The following is an 8,114-nucleotide window of genomic DNA, read 5'->3' as shown; positions in this document are numbered from 1 at the left end:
CTAGTCCAGCTGCTTCTTCCCCTCAGCTGCTACTAATGCTTCAGACCCATTAGTTAGCAAAGACGAGTTTAAGCAGATTAAAGAATTAGAATAACTTTATCTCCTTTTTTTCTGTTAGGAATCACATTGTCATTCATATTTTTAGTTATTAGTTAAACATAACCAATAATATTTAAGATTTTATATTTGGAACGAATTTTTATAACAAAAATTTTAGATATATTTGAAACGACTTTATAAATTTATCATATTTGGAAATAGATTAGAATTTTATATATTCAAAATTATAATAGGAATGACAATCCTTCAAACAAAACAAATATTGCTTATAAACAAAATTAATCAATTTAAATGTAGATGTTATGGTACGCATGCAATTAGTAAATAAATGAAACATTATCACAAAGGATAATTTAGTTTTAAATTTTAAAGATAACACAAATTCGCTAGATTTATAAACCTTGAAACACTCTTACAAATTCACCGCAATTAAAGAAAAGAAAACAACATATAAAGTATCACATTTAGCTGATTTATTCTTTCATGAGTCCTTTTCAGAACACAGTGTTCCTTTTCAGCATATTACTAACTTAACCACCAAACATTCTCACAAGAAATTCAGGCTTTCCCATGAGAAATACAAAACTTCCCATCACCACTCCAAATACCATTCCACACCCATATCCTATAGCCACTGCTTCCCAACCAAATCCAAATTTCTCTTCTCTCCACAATGTTTCTGAAGGTGGAGAATATTGATCATGCCCCTCCCCACATTTCACTGACAATGGAACTCCACATAAGCCCAAGTTTCCCTCATAGGAATCACTCAAAAAAGAACCAAACTGCTTTCCTTGAGGTATTTCTCCCACAAGATTATTGTAGGAAAGATTCAGCACTTCAAGAAACTTCATATTCACCAATTCTGTAGGAATTCTACCAGTGAGCATATTTGAAGACAGATCCAATGACTCCAAATTTATCAAATTTCCCATGGATTGGGGAATAGGACCACTGAGTCTATTGTGGGAGAGGTTCAGTCCAATGAGTGCTTGAAGCTCTCCAATTGCATTTGGAATCTCTCCTTCAAATTTGTTTCCTGATAAATCAATGCTCACAAAGTTTGATGGAATTTTTCTGAATGCCACACTCGTGCCTTTTGTTGTTACAGTCGTAGGTGAATAATATACTGCAATAGTAGATGGCCATACCATGTAGTCCTGTGGATTGCCAACCACCTCATCTTGAACAATATTCTTCATAGATTCAAAACTTTGTATGTAGTGTTCTGGAATTGGGCCGCTGAAGTTGTTGGATGAGATATCAAAAATATTCAAATTGGGAAATCCATGCTTGGTCTTGAACATGGCAATGGGACCATGCAACTTATTAGCCCGCAAAACCAACACTTTCAAATATGGAAGAGTTGGAAGCCAGTGGGGAAATGTGTCTTGTATTTGATTGTTGCCAAGATTTAAAACTCCCAGTTCCATGCAGTTGGACAAAGATTCTGGCAAAGGACCTTCTAATCGGTTGTCATTGAGATTGAGAATCGTGAGACTGTTCTTTGAAAAGGTATTTGGCAAAGTTCCATTAAGTCTGTTCATTTCTAGATTCAAAATGGAAAGGAACGATGAACTCGCAAGGCATTGTGATGGTGCCTGTCAACTTGTTGTTGGACAACACGAGAGTATCAAGTGAACTTGCATTGCAAATTGATGAAGAGATACCGCCAGTGAGTAAGTTGTAACTTAGATCAAGTTCACTGAGTTTGTAGTTCCTAGAGAATTGGTCCACTGGAGTTGTCAAAAAGTTTTGGGCTAGGTGTACAACAAGTAAAGAATTTATTTCATGCAACCAATTGGGCACTATTCCATTCAATTTGTTGTTGGACAAAATGAGAAAATTCAAAACTGGGACTTTTAATTTTGGAAATTCGGTTAAACCCAAAGAAGACAAGTCCAACTCCCGTAAGCGGGAGAAACTATAATTGACACTTGATTCAAAGTTTAGTGATAATTGACTTAAATTTGAAAGTTCAAGACTTTCAAGATTTTGGAACTTGGAGAAAAGTGAAAAATTGACAGAACCACTGAAGTTGTTCGATGACAGAGTTAAATAAGTAAGGTTGACAAGGTTGTTGAAAATTGATTCTGAAATATTGCCCAGTAGGTTGTTGTCACTCAAATGTAGTTCCTGCAAGGAATATGAGGAGAGTGCAGGTATATGGCCCGTGAACTGATTATTCGATAGATGTAAATACAGTAACGATGGCAAAGTGAAACACCAAGAAGGAATTGTACCATTTAGCAAGTTGTTACTCAATAATAACACAGTTAGATTTGAAAACCCTGCTATTTTGTTGGGCAGAGGTCCCTCTAATTTGTTAAATGATATATCCAAGAAAATGAGGTGTTGAAGAGTTGAAAGTGTTGATGGCAGCTCACCTTGGATATTGTTCTCTCTTAAATTCAATTTTTCAAATCTGTTTGATTGATGAAATACATTTGGTATTTGACCACTGAGATGATTATTATAGAGACGCAGAACATTTAGACGTGGAAGGGTTAAGAGTGAGGATGGAATTGAACCATCGAGGGAATTGGCTGAGAGGTCCATTAAAGTAAGACTTGTAAGGTTAGAGAAAGGAGGGATTGAACCATTGAGGGAATTGTATGAGAGGTCCAATAAAGTAAGACTTGTAAGGTTAGAGAAAGAAGGAGGGATTTGCCCTTGTAATTCACAATTTGAGATTTGTAAGACGTTGAGAGAAGCTGAACTACAACTCGGGCTTGGAAGTTGGCCATGAAGGTCAAGATTATCTGATAGATCTAGGTGTTGTAGATTTGGCAAACAAAGAATGTCATCTGTCAACTTTCCCTTCAACCCAGTTCCTTCAAGACTTAGAGTGATCAGAGAGGAAGACAAATTGAGTGACCTCATTGAAGTTGATGACAAATCTGTATAACTCAAATCTAGCACCCTTAATTCGGTAGCTTTTTGGAGCATCCTCTTCCATGTGCCTTCTTTCCACTTTAAGTGAGAGCGAGAGAGATCAAGTGATTGCAATTTGGAAAGATGTGAGATTTGAGGAGGAATTTCACCTTCAAAGTTTGAAGAAGACAAGTTGAGGTGTGTGAGGTGCGCAAACTGACCTATTGGAGATGGAATGTGAGAGTTGGAGAAGTCATTAAAAGCAAGATTGAGTGATTGCATATGAGAAAGAGTGAAAAGGGTACTGTTTGCATTGATTTTACCCTGAAGCCCAGCACATGCAAGGTCGATGGCAGTCACATGACCAGAAATGGGGTGACATGTGACTCCAGACCAAGAGCAGCAATCTGTTCCATTTTCCCATGTTGCAATGGTTGGATAAACCTGATCGCAATAATAATAATAATGATAATCAGTATACATAGTATTATGAATAGTTAAGGTGGCCTTGAAGTGAAGCAATGCAAGGTTGTCATGGGGGTGACAGAAGGAATGGGAGAATGAAAAATGAAAGAGCAGAAAAAGGCAACACAGATGAGGAAACAACCACCACATTCCCATGGATGGTTTCATTATGACACAGTGACTTAGTATAAAGGAGATATGGATGGAAGGAAAAGGAATTAAAGATGAATATTTAAAGGGTGCTTGTGTTGAACTGAATAGAAGTGATTGTGGTGATTAAAACTCTTCCACATATACAGAGACGTTTGTGCTTGTGTTCCAAAGTCATTTCACATCATATTGCTTTTAAGTCTTACATTGACTTGGAAGTCATTGCGGCTCAGAGACGACAGAGCTATGCTCTGATTTTTTCATCAATGAAATTAAGAGTTTTTATTTCTTCAATTATTAAGTTAGACAAACACTTAATTTTTTTTTTAAATATATAGAAACTAACAAATACAACAATTTTTTTTGGATAAATAAAAAATTGAGTGCCCAGAGGAGATGAGTTGTCTTTAATACCACTTAACAGCTTCCTAAATGCACTTACAATTTCTTCTAATTGACAAGAAAATGTTTTATTCATAAATGCCAATTCTGTTCTTGTGGCCAAGTGAAGTCTGATTTTTTTTCTGTTGTTGCTAATCTCTCCCTACTCTCTATCATTGCCTCATATAGGTCTCGAGTTACGCATAAACGAACGTAAACAGATTAAAGAGTTAAATATTTCAAACCAATTTTTATAATAAGAAACAACTTTATAAATTTATCATATTTGAAAATAGACTATAATAAAATAGGAGAAATATCCCTTCTCATATCTTTTTCTTTTCTCTTTTGTTCATATCTTTTATATTTTATAATACGGTATCAGAGTCATTTCGAGTCTATCCTAGCGTGAATTTGTTGGGCTTATCAGGTAATCCGCTATCGAGCCATTATTGGACCACTTATAATATGTTACGCATTAGCTGTTACAATCGACATGAGGAGGGTGTATTGGAGATCCCACATCGACAAGAGATAAAGATATTTCATTGTATATAACTAGGTACAAACCTTATCAAATAAATGAAAGATTATTATAAAGGATAATTTAATTTGAAATTTTAAAGAGAACACAAACTTAGTAGATTTATAAACCTTGAAACACTCTTTGAAACCCTTGGAAGTCATTGTCTGTTGGAAGTCATTGCAGGTCAGAGACGACACAGCTATGCTCTGATTTTATTCATCAATGAAATTTAGAGTTTTTATTTCTTCAATTATTAAGTTAGACAAACACTTCTTTCTGTCATTTTCTAATTTTTTTAAATATATAGAAACTAACAAATACAATAATTTGTTTTTTTTTGGATAAATAGACAATTAAGTACAATATGGGAGTTTTTCTTTTGATTTTCCATCTTTTGATAAATATCCTACAGGGAGTGCCAGAGGAGATGGGTTGTTTTTAATACCACTTAACAGCTGATATTACTTTTACTTAATTCTTAATGATCTATGCATGCAGATACAATTAGAACTTCAGAATGGGCAAAAAATCACTTTAAACATACCACAAAACACCTTATTATCAAAGTCTAGACGCTGAGATTAATAGCTGATACCAGAGGCTGATTGCAATTACAGGTATAAAGATAACGAAAACTTGGCATGCAGCCTGAGACATCACTCCTATAATTCCCAGAGCTAGGTGAAAGCAATCTTTTCTTCTGGATTTCTTCAAGACCTATCATGACATAATGCCAGTAAAGAAGTAGGAATTTAAGAACATACACTCCTCACATCATCCAATCTTGTTATTGAAGTAACAATGTCATAATTAAGTTGACCACAGGTTTGAGGTTTGATGGCCCAAGTTTACCCAATGAGTTTATTACTTTTGAAGAATAGACTAAGGTGTCTATAGTGCAAAGATGCCTAAGGTTGATTTTACATCACAACATTGTTTTGTCTTCCTTAGATCTTCAACTCATGGTTTGATTTGTAGACTCATGCTCATCTATAGGATTTGAGGGTCCTAACTTTAAGCTGTAACGTTGAGGTTTTCTTCTGCTGTATGTTCTATTATATTTTGTTCCCTTTGATAAATGCAAATCATCTCTTTTATGTTTTCTTTCTTTCCTCCTGATTATATTTTCTTTCAATAAGAACACAAGAAAGAGCAAACGAAAGCAGGCAAAGGTAACTCATTTTGTTTTTTTCCATACAATCAAGATTAGATGTATCTGCTCTGAATTTGATGAAAGAATATGTTGTTAATGTTAATTACTTGAAGAGCTCGAGGCTGGATTTTTCAAGAAATGCTGAGACAACAACCAAATTTTTAATTGTATTACAGAGTCTACTACTCTTTATTCTCCTAGATGTTGTGTGAAGTATATCATGTTAACAAAATAATGTTAAATTTAACACATTTTTTCTCTACCTGCAGGGGTTAAATTTAAATTGGTAAAGGAGATCATAGACCTAGGTGGTAATGATAATGATGATGATAGGTGTACATCACAAGGATTGCATGGAGCAAAAGCTAATTCTCAAATAATTGCAGAAAATGAACATCTAAAAAGGGTTGAAATGATCAAAAGAAAACGTGCTTCTGATATTCAGACTTCTACTTCCACATCTATATCCTCTGCTGATTTATTTGAAACAGATAATCTCCCTGCAAAGAGAAGTAAGTTCTCTAACCTATTATATGTGAAAGCTTAGATTAGTTCTTAGTTTAAATTATCAGCGTGTTGGAATTGTATATATGTCACACTTTGTATCTTTCTGAATAATTATGACACTGGCATGAAATATGACTTTGCTCTATGACTGTTATTTATTTGAAAATCTGACTAATTATATTCACTAGAGTTTTCTCCCCTAATCAAATATTTATCTTTTAGTGTTTTCATCTTTAAAGCTCAGATTTGAGACTTTGTTTCAAGGATATAAGTTTAGTATATCTCAGACCAACATATGTATCTTAGTAAAACAAAATCCATTATCCCATATCTTCCTCTATTTCACTTCTTTTTCCTCTATTAGGATTTGTTTAACTGTTTCTCATCTTATTCTGTTAGTGATTGAAGATGTAGGTAAGATTAATTGTATATTCTTCCTCTGTTAGGTATTTTTCTCTTTCTTTCATTTTAGTGCCAAAATAATTCTTTACATCTTGACATATTCTTGGTGGATTTAAATTACAGTTAATATTCTTCAATGTTTGGCATGCTATGTGTTCCTGCTTATATAGTTGTGTTACTTTGGATAATATGATCTAAATTACAGTTAATATTATCTTGATTGTTTGGCATGTTATATGTTCCTGCTTATATAATTGTAATGCTGGATTGAAGTTATTGTTGTTTTTTGTTTGTACGCTCTGGAATTGAGTTGAGACCAGAGTTGTTTGACCCTTGCCATTTTGGTGTGTTTAAAATTTTGTATTTGGACAATTACGGATGTTATGTTGCTGAATTTTTGGTACATTTGTGTCAAAGGTGGTTTTGTCACATAGAGGATCACATTTGATCTGGTTGTGTCCAGTTTTCTTTTTGAATGCCTTACTGAATGGGACCGAGTATCAAAATTAATTATGAAATTTTTCTTTGCTTTCAGGTTTGACATGACAACGACTGCAACTGAAGTACATGATCTATGCATACTAGGAGTATATTTCATAGTACAAATGTGAATGTTCACATGATCCATGATGAACTAATGAAACATGTCAATGATTGTAATGAATCTATAGTTGATGAATTCTGTAAGTTATACATTATACATTTTGTTAGGTTTGTCAGAGTTTCTGTTGCCAAATAAAATAGAAATGGTGTTTTCAGGGTTGTTTAAGATAGTTGATAACATTCAATGTCTTATGAGTATGATTGGGGTGATGTAGTTTATGAGTATTTAGTTTGGTTTGCGTAAACTATTTTTTTTACTTGCAGAATTATGCAGTAATAGCTGCCAAAATTGCTGTGTAAGTGTAAGGGTGCATATTATGATAAAAAGAGTTTTATACTGCTCATATATTATGATCTTTGTGTCTTTTTTATTTCAATTATTCTTTAATGATAAAAAAATATTTCTTTTGTAGTAATATAATGAAAACATGATATGGACTGTAAAATATGTTACTTTGTTCTATCTTAAATTTGATATAAAATGGTTTGAAATATAACATAAAAAAATATAATAACTGAAATTTAAAATTTAATTAAAATTTAAAATTAATTAAAAACTAAAAGCATACTAAGTCTAAAATGTTTTTATCAGTAAAATTAAAATTAAAACTTATATAAAAGAATATAATAATATGTCTATTTTTATTTTGAATTTATTAACTACTAATAATTTATCAAAAATATAATTTAATAAGTTATGACAGTTTTGTTCCGTATATATTTGACCAAAAAACATCAAGGTCAGACCAACCAGCGTAAACAAAGTCTAAAAGAAAAATTATATGTAAATACCTTAATTGTACTTTATTATTGATAATAAAATTTAAATAAACTAAATAAATTTATGATTGACATTTATATATAAATATATGAAAGTTAAATCCTTTATAAATAAAGAATTATTGAAAAGATTATTATTTAAGTTAATAAAAAACTATAGTAATGTTTCACCATTTTGTATTCACTTCAAAAATATCATAGTTGTTGTTTAGT

The 8,114-nt window shown here is 32.6% G+C and overlaps 1 pseudogene; it reads right to left on the bottom strand.

Moving 5' to 3' along the window:
• Positions 1-401: 401 nt before the first annotated feature.
• On the bottom strand, positions 402-3,693 carry LOC150025710 (receptor-like protein 6; annotated as a pseudogene).
• Positions 3,694-8,114: the final 4,421 nt, after the last annotated feature.

This window comes from Phaseolus vulgaris, chromosome 8, assembly GCF_051622355.1.
Source record: "Phaseolus vulgaris cultivar YP4 chromosome 8, ASM5162235v1, whole genome shotgun sequence".
NCBI lineage: Eukaryota > Viridiplantae > Streptophyta > Magnoliopsida > Fabales > Fabaceae > Phaseolus > Phaseolus vulgaris.
The sequence above is the reverse complement of the archived record's forward strand: the minus strand, read 5'-3'. Positions and strand labels throughout refer to the sequence as shown.